The 16,898-nt window shown below is 29.0% G+C and overlaps 1 protein-coding gene across 2 annotated transcripts in view; it reads right to left on the bottom strand.

Annotated features, from left to right (window-relative positions):
* LOC107453275 (xibalbin-1) overlaps positions 1 to 16,898 on the bottom strand; it is a 463,140-nt gene that overhangs the window by 214,823 nt on the left and 231,419 nt on the right. The window lies entirely within an intron of this gene.

The raw sequence follows: 16,898 nt of genomic DNA on the forward strand, positions 1-16,898 counted from the left end.
TACCATAGTCACCGCCACAGCTCCAGACGAATGTCTGGCAGAGTACCTATCTTAGACAAACAGTACCTTGAATGATCGAAATCAAGAGAATGTCGACTTTCGCCGGTGAATGCCAACAATCACATAGTCGCTTTGGTGAATGTCCGAAATATTTGTTGTATAACGATTTGATATTAATTTGTTCGTTATTATTATATTTGTGGATATTATTATATTTATTCGATATTTTAATAATCTGCTTAGGATAGATCAGGAGAAACGTCATTGTTCGGAGTACCGGCTAAATGGATACTGGGCAGTGACACTTGACCTTAAAAAAACTTTGTAGGGCATAACGGGCAGTGGCACTGAACCTTATATATTAGCATTGATGTAGGTCATACCGGGTAATGGCACTTAACTAGACCTAGTATAAGTTTCAGTCAATTAACAAAGCGAATATGCGATTGTCAACATTCACGGGTGGAAGTCAACAACCACCCATTTCTGTTATTTACAGTAACAATTCCACTTGATGCATATTTTTAGAGTCCTTGTCAGAAATTAAGCAATGCTCAATAGGGTAGTCAGAATATTATTTGACGCAAGCACGCTATTAAAATTCGTCGAATAATGAGCGACGAAAGCGGGATGAAGAATATCAAAACCAGTTTGAATACCCGATGAAACTTAACGTTTACCATAATCGCTTTTCAATCTCCCATTGATTCGACCGGCGGCAATCAGACAGGTATGGATAATTCAGTTTACAGCAACTTTTGCTTACCGTTATGTGAATGGCTCACAGATAACCGGATATTCAACTAGATTTTATTGGTTTCGATATTCTTCGCTACAGAGGGATGTGTTCTAAAATGTTGCTATCTTTTTGAATACACGGGATATTATATTCTGTAAGAATTGTGTTCTTACATTATTTTAAGTTTTATTCACATGCAATGACCTAAAGAGTTTTTCCAAAATATTTGATCACAACAGTTAATTATTTCCTGATTGTGTTAATTGTTGTTTATTCTGCTTACTTTACAATTGATAAAATTTTAAAGAAGTTAAAATACAATTTCTCAGGAACTATACAATCAATTTCACTCAAATGTTATATTTTGCCATGGAAAATTACATACTTTAAATTTATGTAAAAAATTGTATACCTTACAATTCAAAATTTTTTCGACTAATTCTATATAAAATAATGTATACTAAAATTTATTTTTTGCACTGAATTATCTTAATGAATTATTTTTAATGGAATTATCTTATCTCTCTTTTGCATTGAATTATTTAATTAACGAATTTTATAAGCGTATGAAAAATTTTTCAATTCGTTTCAAAAGTTCTCCAGATATAGCAAAGAACGCAAAAAGTAAAATTAATATTAAGGGGTCCAAATTTAAACAGCTCTCCTGACTGATCTATGGGGACCATGTTTCCTAGATGGAGGCTACCCCCTATATTTTGGGGTCCAGATATCCGAATACGTCAAAAAAAGGTATGTTTTTTCAAAGAAAGTAAGTTTTTGTGTCTGATTTCTTCTTAAAATATCGTCTGCACTAATTAATTGTCATGTTTGAGGTCACCCCCTCGAATTCGAAGAATAAATCATAGAACGCGAAGATCCAATCATTAAACCAAAAGTTATTTAGGGTGGTTCGTTTTTTTTATTTTGTACATGGTATTGTTGATAGTGATAAGTTTGAATCTATATTTATTAAAACGTTCCATACACTATCGTTTGACAGTAATCTTTCATATTTGTATTTCAAGCTCTTATTTTGACCACTATTAATTTAAATTTCCATCAGTGGTAAATGTAAGTGGTAAATCAGTGGTAAAGTATTTTATACAACAAATTTAATTTGATTAAACTACGAAAAACAGTCTCTGAAATATAAAGCTAAATTATGCATGGAAAAATTAAAATAAATTTTTAAACAAGAGTGCGAAAAGTATTCTACTCTTCTCAAAAATGTAATTAATTTAGAAACGTGAACTAAAAAAAAATTATATATTTAAAGTTCTTTCAATTCCCACTTTAAGCGTTAAAAGGAATGCTAATTATTTTTCATATGATTGTAAAATACAACACATTTTTCTTTAAAAGCTGCAGAATTTCAACAAATTAGATTTAAGCTGCTTAAACAAATTAGTCGATGGTTTAGCAAATACTTACGTGCACTGACATTGTAATCCAAATTAAAAGACATTTTATTTATAACTTTGAGAATGCTTAATTAGCGTTCTTTAAAAAATATCATTTTGAAACTAATTGAGCAACGGATTTGTTTTTCGAATTCGTAATCAAGACTTGCTTTGGAAAAGTATTTAGAATTCCTACAATAATTTACTAAATTTGAAAGCTGGAGTTGAAATTAATAATGAACACTAGTGTTTGAATTTAAATACCTTGAAAAGCACGGGTCTATAGAAAGTTTGAATTGCGCGTTTTAATTTTGTTCAATATGCGTTCTGGCTGTAAGAATGATCGATTTAAAAAAATAAATCCATTTTTTTTTAAATGATAGAGAAAATTCTTTGTTGCTTAAGAAACTAGATTATTTATTTCACCAAATTTCAAACGTTGCTACAAATTTCCTCAAAAGATGGCGTTGCTGACAGGAAAAAATTATGAAATGTTTTCTGTTGCATAACAGACCACTCCAACAGAAATATTTGGATATTGGAAGAAATATTTGGTTATTAATTTTGTCCTTTAAATTGCACCAAAGTGTTAATTCAAATGAGATTATTTTGTAAAAATTGCCTTAATTGTAGTTTTTGTAATTGTAGTTTTTAAACTGTAAATTATATATTTAAGATAGATTTTTGATTATTTAAGGACCGTTTTTAATAATTAGGGGGGGAGGTACAATTTTTAAAATCTTTCTTGGTAGGGTATATTTTTCCAGCCAAATTTACATCATAAATGTTCTACATCACAGCTTTCTGTAACGTTTAAAGTATCTAAAATAATATACAAATAAAAGAAGCCCATTTTTTTTAATAACCGTCGTTGAACAGCCGACCCAATGTTTCGTGTTAACGACTACTAATGTTTAACTAGGTATCCTTGTAATTTTGAACCCATTTCAGAAGACAAGCGAACTCCTGGATCAAGTACTGGGAGAAATTTGCCTTCGTGGAGGACTTTTTGATGGGACTAACCCTCTTTTGCGTTGAATGGAGAGGACGATCTCGAAAACCTGCCCTGACGGCAAGGGGACTCTAACCCATGATCCATCTACCACTGAGGATATTTCACGTCAGCGCTGTGGTCAGAGCAAGCCTGATGCGGATTCGTATCGACCAGACAATTTTACTTAATATTTAATAAAATGACAATTTTACTTAATATTTAATAAAATATAAATTTCACTTATATTTTTCGCCCATTAATTAAGCACAGATATTAGAGCTATGTCACATTTTACTACAATATTTATCTTTTGAAATAACTGATTACGGTAGCAGTTTTAAATGATTTGTATATCCTTCTTAGATTTTAAAATATGTAACATTTTAAGGGCATTTATGTCGATTGTTGTCGGAATATATAAGAATATTTACCGACTGCTTTAAATATTCATAGAAATAAAATATTTGATTTCTGTGACTAATTTCTATTTTAATAGAGAACAACTCTAATTTCAAACTTTAGTGTGGAAATGATTTTTTTGCAATTCAAAAACAAATTGAGAATAGTTTTTTTTCTTCGCATTAAAATCTTACGTATTTTGACAGAAAAAGGCCAAGTTAAGAAATCAAATTTTGAATAATTAGAACTCAGCTTGCTGAATGTACTATTTTACTATAAATTGGCAATAAGTTTATACAAAAGTAATAATTCTAAATACTTAAATTGCAGTGTACAAAGGACGAAAAAAAATATACTATTTAAAAAAATAAAATTTATTTTAAACTTTTCTAACATTTAGTTTTAGCAGTAAACGATCATAAAATTGAAAGAGGACGAACAACATTGTAAACAATATAACAAATCATAAAATATGATTTCGTTTTTACGAAAATATTATCGTTTGTATTTTATAATACTTGTATGGGGCAAATCAAATTTCAACAGGCAGTATTAAAATTTTGAAGAAACGTACCTTAATTAAAACACCTTACACATTTTAACCTTAAATTAAAACAATAACAAAAAAAACATCAGCATAGAAGAATATCAAAATCGTTGTTGCAAATACTCATACTTCCAAGATATCTTTTGATTGCAAAATTTCATAAATTTTCTAAATGCTTCGAAAAAAATACTTTACTAATTACATACATGAATTAACACTTTTAGACAAAATTTCGGGTATTCCAATGCTACTTCTGATAAATTATTGAAAGATTTTAAATAAAAAATATTTTTATTTTAATAAATACATATTCTTAAATATTTGCAAGCAAATAAATAACTTTGACTTATGCATGGAGTTTCTTTTTAATTACAACATACAAACAAAGCATATAATTTATGAAACAAAGCATATAATTTATGAAACAAAGCATATAGTTTATTTTCAGTATTAATAAATTTCAATAAAGTGATCTAAACCCAATTTCATAATATTGCGTCTCAATTTAAATCTAAGTACAAATCTCAAGTAATACTTTAATAGCCTACCCATCACCATGAATTTATAGAAACTAATTAAAATATTCAGGGCACACTTTTATTTAAAAATTAAATTATCATCCCAAAATTCCAACATACCATAACAAAGCATTATTAATAGGTAACAAGAAGAATAAAATTGAAACATGCTGAAATAACATTTCAGCAGAAAATAATTAAAACTTGATGAAGCAGATTTTTTAAATAACATTTACACAACATAAATATTTATACCATCTCGAAAAGTTACCTCTAAAAATGAATCTTATAGGACGCGTCCTTTACAATTGCATTGGAATATTTATTAAAACAGTTTCTTGCCTTTTGAATTAATGTAGATGTTAATAAATAAACAAATAAAGGAACATTTATAATGGCCATCTGAGAGTAAAACAGGTGATTTTTTCCGGGGTGGAATAACCACTATTTTGAGATGCTCAAATCCTTTTTTTTCCGTAAATTTGTTTTCCTCACATCAGCTATTTAAAGAAGAAAACACAAATGATCCTACTCAGCTAAAAAAAAAAAAAACTTTTACAGCAATCTTTCTTGAACAATTTAAAATCCATTTTAAATACCCGGAAAACCATGAAATATTAGCAATCCGGAGTTTTTCGAATTTGGAGCCTTATGCTATATATAGGGCCAGCGCCAAGAATTTCAAATTATTAGCTAGAAAATTAGCTAAATATATCAAAGTATTCGCCAATTTTCGAAAGTCTTCGCCACATGCAAATTTTAACAATTTTAACAATTTCTTATGACTAATTGATTTACCATAGAAAACTATCTTACGGTTTATTGTTACAGGCTTATATTATTTGGACCCAATTCTAACTAGTTATGCGGCAAATCTGAGGAAAATTACTGTAATTAAATAAAAAATATTGATTTGTTTAGAAAAATTCATTTGACGTAATTTTCAGAATCAAGATAAATATATGTAACTTTTCTTCGATTTTAAGGCACATACGTTGATAATTTTTTTTCTTCTTTTGGCAAAAAAGCTTCTAACATTTAATTAACTTTCCGAATCATCAGTGGATACCAAGTATTATACATCAGACATCTAAAAAGATATTAAATGCATTTATTCCAAGTTAAATCTAATGTCCCGCAACTAGACTTGATAATTGCAATTGTTCTGCGTTGTTGCCAAAACTGAACAACGATTCACGTAATTTAAATTATTACTTTATTTTTTTAAATGCCGAATAATCAGACGAGGCTGTAGTTTCACCATCAACCTCAAAAGTCAAAAACTGCAGGAAGTATATATACCCTGCACAACTTCAATTCCAATTAGGTAAACCTGGTTCGAACTCCATCTATGGCTGGGTGATACGAATTCCGCACCCGGCTCACACCGACCACTGAGCTGACGTAAAATATCCTCAGTGGTAGACGGATCATGGGTTAGTCCCTTTGCCGTCAAGATAACCAACGGAAGTTTTAGAATTTTTCCCTCTCCATGTAACACGAATGCTGGTTAGTTCCATCAAAAAGTCCTCCATGAAGGCAAATTTCTAATACTTTATCCAAGAGTTCCCTTGTCTTCTGGATTGGGTACAAAATTACAAAACTACGGAGTTAAACATGAGTAGAAGTAAACCCAAAAAATTGGGTCGGCTGTTCAACGACGGTTAGAAAATAAAATTAGATATTAAGCTTATATCTCGAAACGGTTTGTAAAACTAGCCCTTCTGAAGGAGGAAAAATACTTTTTGTCATAAAATATAACAATTGATAAATTTTAAAAAAAATTCTAAATTGAAATTTTAGCAGGCATTAAAATTTTTGTAGAAATAGAAATTGATGCCATTACATGCCTGCCAACTTATAATCTTTTCTAGGATGATTTTCCCCAGTGGTAGTAAAATTGATTTTGTATTACAATTTTAGGCAGAAACAAATGTTGTATTTTGAAAAAGCTTATGCGAACTACCGCGTCAATATTACATATTAATATACATGCTTAATTTTTAAAAAAATAGCGGTGGTCAAAACCAGGGGTCTGTCCAGACATTTTGTGAAAGGTCCGTTTTTCGTGAAATTGTGAAAAAATTACTCACATTCTTTCAACCAGGGTCCGCTTTTATGAATTTGTGCAAATAGGGTCCGTTATTGCAAAAAAAAAAAAAAAACCTTTTTCTAGGAGTTTTTAAATTGTAAATAGATACAAGATTATGCTCAACACTGTAAAATTATAATTAAAAAAATTAAATTTTAAAAAATAAACAACAATAATTGCTGCTTCTACATTAGAGATGCAACATACAAATATTTGGTATTTAGCCTATAGTGCTGAACGCAGAATATTCATTTCGGACGAATAATGGAAGAATCGTCTGCCGAAGACAAAACTTAATTCGTTTGCATCCATCTTTCTTGTTTTCTGCCCTGGAAAGGGTTTATTCGATTAACAAAATAATAATGAAGATAAACAAATTTGTGAAGTGTCCGATTAAAAGAAAAATCATTTTGTGAAGGGTCCGTTTTCAAGTTAAAATATTTTGTGAAGGGTCCGTTTTTAAGTTAAAATATTTTGTGAAGGGTCCGTTTTTATGAAAAGATATTTTGTGAAGGGTCCGTGAACGGACCCAAATTTCTTCTAAACAGACCCCTGAAAGCGATAATAAATGAAGTCTATAAAAGCAAGGAATATTTAAAAAGCATACATTTTACTACCACTTTAAATATAGAAATAAAATTTTACACCAAATGCGTAAAAGTTGGCAGGTATGCCATTATAAATTACTCAGCATTCAGCTCACTTTAAGCATGAAATAAAAGGAAAAATCCTGAGAAAAAAACAAAATGTTTAACCATTTTCAGTAAATAGTGTTGTAAATTGCAGCAAACAAATAAATTTCACGGACGCCTTTTTAATGTTATTCAAATGAACTACTAGCTCTACAGATGAATAAACAAATACAAATTAAAACTTAACAAGCATTTAGTAATTCTAAAGCAATCTCAATTTAGTGATATTTTCAAAACCTAACTAATTCGAACACTAAAAAAATCAACTCAAAACATTTCAAGAAGATTGCCAACATAAAAACCAAAGTTAAAGAATAAAAATTAAATGAAAGCAGCAGCAGTCAGAGTCACGTGACAGCAACTATAAAAACATATTACAATCTCTAACAAGTGTATTCATGACCACGAGGAATATCTAACTTTTAATTTTATTTTTTAAAGTCAAACTTAGTTTGAAAGCGGTTTTGATATTCGCGATCGCAACGAACTATAGGGGGCGTTGTTGTGTGAGCCGCTTACCTGCGATTTCTATATGAACCGTCATTCAGTTACTCTGGAGACGTCGTTAACGTAGCGTGTAGCATTGCAACGTTCCTTCTTTATTGTGGCTAATTAAATTTAAAAAAGAAAAATGCTTGATATTCTTTCTTATACAAACGAAAACTAAATGGTATCTCTTTTTATTAGAGAAGGAATATCCAAAACGCATCGGAAAAATATTTGTACATTAACAGAAAAAAATATGTATATTTCTTATAAGAGTTAAAACCTAATTTCCCGAGAAATAGTATTACTAAATTTAATGATATAACATGAAAGGCCCATTTAAACTTTACATTCTATAGTTTTAAGAATCATATTACTTCAAAAATTAAAATGAACAAAAAGTATACATAAGCCTCATAATTTTATGAAATTTAATTTTGTAAACAACGCTTTTTGACAACAATTTTTATCAAAAAATTTCAAGTTTCAATAAAAATCATTATTTAGAAACTAAGAAACGTAAAATAAAGAATGCTGACGAAACAAAAACAAAAAAAACAATTCTTTTTTGTCGCCATTTTTAGTGCTACGAAAATTCGTCTTTGGGATTTGCCAAAAACAAAACAAGAAGCAATTTTATTTTTTCAGGAGGGAAATATTTTACCGAAAAAACGAAAATGTACCAATTCCCACAACATAAAACTTTATCTTGGTAAACGTACGTTTTGGAAATGTTATTTCATTTGGAATCTTATTTATCAGAGTTCATATGGCGATATGATTGTTTTGAATCTATGCTAAACTCTATATCGGCTCATTTTCCACCGAAATCCGACTGACTATTTTGATTTTAAATAAAGTGTTTTATTTTATGAATTGTCGCAAAAATTTTAAGTGTAGATTGGCGGCACTTAAAAACCGCCAAATCTGTAGCGGCGGTGGCGTTAATAAGTAAGTACCGAATTTTTATTCCATACTTTTCTGAATCATATTACTTCAAACATTGGAATATACAAGAAGTATACATAAACACATAATGTTATACCATTTAATTTTTCAGAAAAAGTATTTTGAGAACAATTTTTATCAAAAAATTATAAACTAAAAAACGGAAAATAAAGAATTCTTAGGATAAAAAAACGATTTTAAGAATTCTTTACATTGAAATAAAAACTTTCATATTGTTTCTTTTTTTATTATTCTTATAGTTCTTAATCAGACGTAAAAAACCATTCTGTAGAGAACCAACATCAAATGAAAAAAAAAATATTTACAAGCAAATTTTTTATTGTAAAAATCATTGCACTTACCTGATTTATAATTCCCGGAGAATTCCAAAATGATAAGTTCCTTGTTTGAAAACTTTATTCTCAAATAATATATGCATAGTTTATCCCTTCATTACTTTTAGATAACATACTACACAGTAAAATTTTATAATTGATATGAATTTGAATATGTAGCTAAAAACAGAATAGCTGAATTCTAGTTGAAATTATTCCTTCAAAACAAAATAATAATTACCAAGAAAACGATTCAAATTTATTAATAATCAGCACAAATGAATCTATTTCAAGTAGTTCGGATGATTCTTTATTGTTGTTTTACGAATAATAGATACAGAAATATATACTGTTCTATAAAGAAGAACAAATTCTATAACTACATATTATACAGTTCTGTGCATATTCTGAATTCTTATTTATTCATTGGAATGACGAAAGCAATGCTGATTTCACTTTAATTTGTAATGAATTGAAGACAGAAAAAATTATTTTACCGTAATGCACACAATCTGTAACAGCAAGTTATCATGAAATTGGAAGCTATGTTGTTGGTAATAGAAAGGTAAAAATTATCCAGAAATTGTTCTTCAAATGCTTGGCGTGTTCTGCTTCAATGTTTGGCATATTCTGATTAGTTTTTTCAAGAAGTTCTACCTTTTCCTTAGGGAAATTTTGCTTCTTATTTGCTGCTAATGAAATGGCGTCCGTCGTTGCCAATGGTTTTGTGGGAACTAATGTCCGATATTTTCAGTCTCCCGCTAGATGGCGTACTCGAGCGTTGCGATCGCGAATTGTACCATAAGTTGTATTATTCAGGTTTTGCGCAACGCCTATTAAAAACTGCATTTTCTCATTTTCTTGGAATTCCCTTTTGTTCTTCAACTTACATAGTTTATAATACCGTTGCATTAATAAATTAACTAGAGTAATCCTTAGAGATAAAATAAAATTGCATTAAAAGCAACGTATAAAAATCACAATCAGTAAAATTAGTATTGAAACACCTCTTCACCATTAAGTTATATGGCAGGGGTATCAAAACTGTAACCCGGCTGTTGTTTAACTCTGACAAGTTCTAAATGCTTATGATTTTATCCTTTGAAGTTTAATTCAATTTTAATTAAAACAACAAGAAACTAACACGTCAGATCTATTACCGACATTTTCAAGTATTTTTGTACTTTATGTGCGTCATTTTAAAACAAAAGACTGAATTGTTTCATTATTGGTTTAAAATTCTGTTACCTAAATCAGCATACATTTATTTACAAAGAATTTGTACCTTAATGTCTTCAAACTAACTTAAAAATATCAATATTTACGAATTTTTTTTAGTTTTTTTGCATTTTAAATGGATGGCAGGTTTATATAAAACTCCATCCTATTCAAATTTTTCATGATGTTTCAGAATTTTTGCATTTTATTTTTGAAACCTGATTTTCTGTTCTGTTCAAGTATAAACTTTCCTTTTAGTTTTCAAAACAACCAATAAAGTACTGAATCAGAACTTTTCTTGCGTAAATAATTAACTTTCTTCTTTTGATAATTGAAACTTGTATTTTTATGCTTTGTTTGCTGACGTTTTTTAAAAAAGTAAAACTAAATAAGGGTTATTCATACCATTAAATTTAATATATTTCTTTTACGAGTAAGAATTATTCTATGGTTAATGACGCCTCACGCTTTCTAGTTACATAAGAGATAAGAAATTAGCGATACATTTTTCGCGTGCAGGAAATGCGGTTGAAAATATAATCTGCAGAATCATTTATCATTCTCTGTTATTGTTCAAAAAAAAAAAAAAAAAGCGGGAACATGGATTAAATGAAATGTTTCAAAAAGGAGGGGAAAAAAAGCTATTCATTGTTTTTTAAATGAAAGAGGGTGAAAAATACATTTTTAGAAATGGCAGTCGATTTTTCTTATTTCATTCAATTATAATTTTTTGATCTTAAAAATATGTAACTAAAAACACGTACAATTTTAATTTCAAAACTGTATGGAACTGTTTAAATATATTTGTTTCAAGGTTTGTACACCAGTATGCAAAGAATATGTCATTTAACTTACTAGACAATAAAGAAAAAAGATAACTAAATGTGATGACACAACCTAATATTGATTATGGGGTTTTAGCATTATTTTTGGCGTTATCTCTCGATATATCGCCAACTATGGATCTCTACTCATGATTCTAACTGTCTGTTGGGAATGATTTAATTATTTTTTGAATTGGCAGGTCATGGGAAATTGTCACATTTGGCCTGTACTTATTAATATTATTATGCAAAATTTATTCAACTTAGAAAGACTTATGGATAAAATTATAATTTGTATCTAGAGCTCTACAAATACTGCTAAATATTTATTACAATTATGATCCAGTTTTCTTCTTCAACAGTTATTTTTATCACAATCTACAATTAGTCATTTATATCATGTACAACTTCCGTCTTTACACTAAATTCTAAAGAACATGCAATAATTAAGCTATAAGTTAGCAAACATTATCAACGTTATCTTTAAAACATTTGGGAAAAAACATGATTGTCTACAGTTTAACTTATACCAATGGCTATTGCTTTGACCATTGAAAAAAAAATTTTTTTTTCTACTTTGTTTCCCAAATGATCTAATTTAATTTTTTTTTTAGATTTTTGGGATCGGTAGCTGAAACTTTCACCTGTCGTCCAAATTTCAGAACTCATAGCACAAAATGTTCTGAAGGTCTCAGAGAAATACACAAGTGAGCAAATTCTTTCTTATCATTACAATTATTAATTTGATATGTATTTACTTATATTCCACGCAATGGAACTCAACTATGGACGTTACACAGAAAAATTGGAACTTTTTTATTTTTTGTTTATTTATGTTCTTAAGGTAGTATACACGAATCTGGACTTCGCGATCAAAACTTTTCTTGGAAAAATGTTTTTTTTTTCATGAAAAACATAAAAAATCCAGTTTTTTTCCGTGTAATTTTTTTGATTTAACATTAAAAAAATTACTGCTTGCATATTTGAAAACTTAAAAAAAAAAGAAAACTTCCACAAATTCTTATAACCAACAAAGTGTTCGTAGGGTAATAAATTGTTTTATTCTTTATTCGCATCGAATTCTTAAGACTCTTAATTCCTTAAAAATTTAAAAAACATACTGTTAAATATTAAACCTGAAATAATTTTGGTTTTAGGACATGAGGCGTTAGGAAGGTATTTTTTTTTTGGGGGGGGGGGAGAATAACGTTCTAAACTTTATATGCATAAAAATTAGTGTTAAAAAATTGTGGTTTTTAGAAAGCTTTTAAGAAAACTATATTTAGTCGGTAAAGGGGGGAGGGAGTTAAGGGTTTAAACCCTTGAATAAAAATTTAAGAAGATAAGCAAAAAGTCAAAAATGAAAAAGACCCGAAAAATTACGATTTTGGGGAAAGTTTAGGAAACATTATGGCTATTTGGGGTGTTAATCCTTAGTGGTGGAAATTTTTTGTACATTACTAAATCCTTAGATTTTTTTTTTTTAAATTTCAAACTTCTATTAAATATTCCCTATTTTCTTCTGACTAAGAGAGACATCATTTAACTGTCATTATCCTTATGTTCATTATTTTCTTTATTTAATTACAATATGGATACAATGTTGGTATAGAATTTGTGGGAAATTTTTTTCCAGATGCCAACCAGAAATTTTCTGTCTTTCATCTTTTTAAGTTAGTCTGAAAAGTGCATTTTTCCAGTTTTTTTCTGAAAAAAAGTTTTGGTCGCAAAATAAGGATTTCCGTCAGTACACGGGAAAATATAAATGTACAAAAATAACCCCCATCAATTTCTCCGGGTAAAATTCTCTATTAATACTTATAAAAAATATCTCAGATGTATTTTTAATTTCTTCCACTCTTTAAAAAGAAAATCAGTTTACTAGGTTGAATACATGAGTATTTGTGAAGGAAATGTTGAGACAAGCCATAGAAGTTGGAGCTATTTAATATGTTCCCTATATGGGTTGCGTGTTCCATTATTCTTATGCTTCCCGTTGCGACTCCCACTAATGCAATTGCCATTCATGAAAACTATTCAATAGGTAAGTGCATTGGAAATGCTGCACAGCCATTAAAAATCAGCCCAAGTGCTTCATTATAGACTTAAAGATGAGTGGATTGACAGCTATTAAGTATTATTTATATTATCAACTCTAAAATAGAATTTTAAATAACTAATCAAAGAAAAGAAAATTTATTTTTTCAATTTGTCTTCATTATTATTTTTTGTAGTTTAGCACACAAAAAGGTCAAACTATTTAGGAATCTCAATTCTGTTTTTTTCTTCTCTGTTTTACAATGATTTTTCTATTGCACGGTAGATTACACGTTTAGTGAAATAACTATTTCATTTGTTTATTACTCATTAGCAAAATGGGTCTTGGTTTCGATTTCATGGCGTCCACGCACTTTTCAACTGTGTTCAAGAGTAATATTAAATATTGCGCATGCGCCGTCATTGCATGCGTTGCTATGGCGACCGCTGCTCTTTTTTATTTTATTTTCACTAGCCGACATTTTTGAATTATCTACATAACAATAATTTAAAGTATTTTTATATTCTTTTTATTATTATTTTATAATTACAGGCGTGACGGTGATTTCGATATAAATATGAATGCTGAAGAAGAAAAAGTATTTTGTGATGCCTTGAAACAAGTACATAGGCAGGATTTGAAAACCAACCATTTAAATATTGAAAGTTGCTTTGCTTAAATATTTAAAAGCTGCTTCCCATAAAGTTGACTAAAAAATTATTATTTAAATATTAAAACCAGTTTTTTCATGTCACCATAAGTCTGGTATATAGTGAGTCATTTTCCACATTCAGAATAAGATGTAAATTATGAGAACATTTGCGTTTTGCGGATATTTATTTCCTATTTATCAATTATCTTCCCGCTACCACGAAAAAAAAGATATGTTTATTCAGAGAAAGTACGTTTTTGTGTTTGATTCCGTACCTTAAATTATTGTCTGCACTAATTAAGTAGCATATTTGAGGTCACCCCTTTTGAACCATTGAGATTGAGTCCTTGAACTATCTTTAGTCCTATGATTGAGTACAATCAATTAAAGATTTAGTGAATGCATAGATTTAAACAAGATTTTCTGAACTTACTATCAAACTATGTTCGGTGCCCTGAACCAGGGCTCGAAAATACTCAGAAATTTTTACCGGTCCCCGAGGACGGCTTGTCCAACATTGTACCCGTCCTCCTTTGAAACTAACCCGTCGCTTCTAAATAAATAAAAATAATATTTTTTCTAATTTATTACAAGCATTTATATAAATTACACAATGAATTAGTAGCTACTAGGATTACATTATACAGTAATAAAAGAAATACTAGGTTACTAATAGTGACCTAGAATTTACTTTATGAAATAATTTATTTCTTTTATGAAATAATTTATTTCTTTTTTGAAATAATTTAAATGATAAAGGTCAAGCTTTTTGGAATGTCAATTTATCCGAGGGTACTGCGTTTTTTAAATGAATCAAATATTACGTTTGCCTGTTCCACAATCAAGCCAATGATTTACAGAGGTTTCTGCACAGAAATCTGAAAGGGGTATTCCATTTAGGTAGATGCTCATAATTGCGTTTAACGCTGCTTGTTTAAGACCAGTGCGCAATGTGTTTTTTTGTAAGTTCATTGCTGAAAAACCCCCTTTCAACAGCTGCAGTACTCACAGACAGAGAAAACATCAATTCTATTTCAGGATAATTTTAGAAGTGAGGCTCTAGACTCTTGTAAGATAAGAAAAATTTAAAATGTATCTCGAATATTAAAGGGAAAATGGCCGTCCGCGCGGACGTCGGATTCGAGAAATTCGTTGTCCGCGGGGAATTTTTGACCGCCGAGGACGGGCGGACGGGCTGTTTTTCGAGCCCTGCCCTGAGCAGCTTCCCTGATTATCCCGAGTTTACTCGGGTATGTATACATATATAGCAGGGTTGGGTTTTTGACGTCAAAAAGTGGTTTTTGACATGACAAGGGTATAATACTGGTTTAAACTGTCAAAAACCCGTCAAAAATGTCAAAAACTAAAGTTTGCCAAGAAAATATATAAACTTCAAAACTACCAACAGTTGCCATGCATTATATTGAAATTTAATTATACTATATGTAATCAGCAGGTTTTAAAATATTTTTTAATTAAAATTAAGATAAATAATTTTAATTAAAAAAACAGATTTAAAATCTCAGAAATTTATATTCAAATGCATGTGCAGAAAAATTTTGCACAAAATTTTTTTAAATATTTATATTTTGAAAAAAAAATTTTTTTTTGATACTTAAGAAAATTAAAAGTTTATTGCTATGCATTTTTGACATATAACTAATATTTATAAGGAACTTACAAGTTACGTTGTATAAATACAAACTTGATACAAGTGTATGAAAAAAAAATTTATGTTATACCGAATATCTTTATTATCCAATATTTTAATTTGAATTTAAAAGTAGTTATATTTGGGAATAATGATAAATACAATTCATATTGTTTATTATATTTATTTATAATTATTACACTTATCATTTTAAAACAATTTTTACCTCTTAATTTTTCCCCCCACTTGTATTAAGAATACAAATAACGCATATCTTGAAAGCAAGAAGTAATTATTCAACAGCTGAATATTTAGATATTCCACAAAACTATATAGTATTCAGCAAAATGAAATTCACAAGTATTTGGATAAACTAAATTTTCAGCATAGTAAATGAATAGGCTGAATATACTGTAAATCGACACTAACTACTCTGTGTATTTAACAGAAAGCACTTAAATTCGTATTGTCTTATGTTAAAAAGATTATTAAGAAGATTTAAAAGAATATTAAAAAGATTTTTCTTTAAAAGATGTCTAATGTACAAAACTGCTAATGTTTATCTTTAAAAATGTCTAATTTTTAGTATAATCTATACTATACACTAAATTTGGTTATAAATAAATTTCTTAATAATATCACTGCAGATTTTCAATAACACATGAAGATGAATACATAATATTACAAAAGATGTGAGCTTTCAAAAGTACAAGATTTTGGTTACTATTCAAAATATAAGTGTTTCTTCAAAATTTTAAATTTATTTTTTCTAGAACATATTTAGAAACACTATCCTTTATAAAAAATATATAAATTTTATGTATTAATTAAATTTCACATATAAATATAGGTTTTTGACATTTTCGACATTTTTGACAGTGAGGTTTTTGACGTGACGGTTTAAACCATGGATTAAACTGTCAAAAACTGTCACATGTCAAAAACCTGCCAACCCTGATATATAGTAAATATTTATTATCCCGAGTAAACTCGGGCATAGCGGAATTCGTCAATACGTTTTGTTTTATCGCTCGCTTTTATTCGGCCGGAAGCAAAACAAAAATTAATAATTATCTGCTGTGATTGCCAATTCTTTTGGGGGGAGTTTTGTTATTTGTGGGACTGCAGACATGTTTTGTACCATTGTATATACCAGGGGTTTCCAACTTATATGCGGCTGGGGGTCACAATTAAAAACACAAATCAAATGTCGGGCCGCAACTTTATCAAAATTTTTTGTAGGACTCTTTTAAGTTTGAAGGAACATTAAATATTACAGTCAGAGTTTTATCAAGTTGTACAAAACAAAAGTATTGAATTACAAATTAAAATAAGAAGTAGATTTTTAAAAATATTTAATCATTA

This window comes from Parasteatoda tepidariorum, chromosome 2 (genome assembly GCF_982258835.1).
Source record: "Parasteatoda tepidariorum strain Cologne lab strain chromosome 2, Ptep-v5.0, whole genome shotgun sequence".
NCBI lineage: Eukaryota > Metazoa > Arthropoda > Arachnida > Araneae > Theridiidae > Parasteatoda > Parasteatoda tepidariorum.